Source organism: Arachis duranensis, unplaced genomic scaffold (assembly GCF_000817695.3).
Source record: "Arachis duranensis cultivar V14167 unplaced genomic scaffold, aradu.V14167.gnm2.J7QH unplaced_Scaffold_232527, whole genome shotgun sequence".
NCBI lineage: Eukaryota > Viridiplantae > Streptophyta > Magnoliopsida > Fabales > Fabaceae > Arachis > Arachis duranensis.
In genome coordinates this window covers 1,118,428-1,119,844 of record NW_026264853.1, presented here as the reverse complement: position 1 = coordinate 1,119,844, position 1,417 = coordinate 1,118,428, and positions in this window count along the sequence as shown.

The window sequence follows — 1,417 nt, the reverse complement described above, 5'->3', positions numbered from 1 at the left end:
TTTTTCCTTCTTGTGTGCATTATTCTCTTTCTATGATTGTAATCTTTGATTTGTTTGATTCTTTATGTCCATTATTTTGTGTATTCATGCATTTATATGAGTGAGGCCATCATTTCATTAGCTCACTTACCCAAATAGCCTACCTTTTACTCTCCATTGTAACTAATTTTGGGCCTACGCTTAACCCACTTATTCTCAATTTTAGCACATTACAAGCCTTAAAGCGAAAAACAATAAATGTCCTTTATTTGGATCTTTGATTAGCTTAGGCTAGTGTGTGTGAGCATCATTCAAGTGTGGGAAACTTGGGAGGGACATTGGTTGAGGTAAAAGGATGTGTTTTGTTTTGTACTCTTATATTTGGAAATCGGGTACATACTCATGTGTTAATTAAATGTAAGACCTTATGCATTGATATTCTAGAAAAAAATGAGAAAAACAAAAGGAAAAAAATGATATATATGAAAATAGAAAAGAAAGAAAAAAAAGAAGAAAAAAAGAAAGCAATAAAAGGGGACAAAATGCCCCAAAGTAAAGTTCAAATAAAATCAATGCATATGTGTGATAATCAAAAGAGAATGCATGAGTATGCGAAAAAGTGAGGAATGGGGAGTTATATTAGTACTTAATTGTATAGGTTATTATTATATAGGTTAGGTGGGAAAGTTTAAGTTAATCAAAGATTCAAATCCTAAGTCCACTAGCCATATATGATCTTACCTTGACCCTAGCCCCATTACAACCTAAAGAAAAGACCTCATGATACATGTATGCATGCATTGAATAATTGTTGATTGTTAGATGAAAAACAAATCTTGGAAAGCATGATTAGGGGAAAATTGAGAGAATCAACCCCAAACACCGAGCGACTAGAGTGCGAACACTCCCACTGAGGGTTCGATGCTCAATTCCTTGATTCCCGGCTTTCATGAGCGTTCTTCTCGCAAGTCTATTTGAACTTCATTTCCACACTTGAATTGGTAGGATTCATGAATTGTCATATGACCTTAGCCCTACCCGTTTATACATGCACTTGGAGGATTGATTTATTTTTAACCAAGTAGGTAAAACCATTTTGCATTTAGTTGCATATAATTTAGGTTGCATATAGTTTATTTACATTGAATAAATGTTGATGCCCTTTACTTTCTCTTGGCTTAAACATGAGGACATGCTTGGTTTAAGTGTGGGGAGGTTGATAAACCCCATTTGTAGGGTTTATCTTGTATTTATTTTAGGGGATTTTATCACCTTTCACCCATATTTATTCAATGAAATAGCATGGTTTTGTATATTCTCCTTTAATTGTGCTTAAGAGTGAAAACATGTTTTTTAGGTCTTAAAATAGATAAATGTAATTTACCTTGATTCCATTAGATGCCTTGATATGTTTGTTAAGTGATTTCAGATTTAGGAG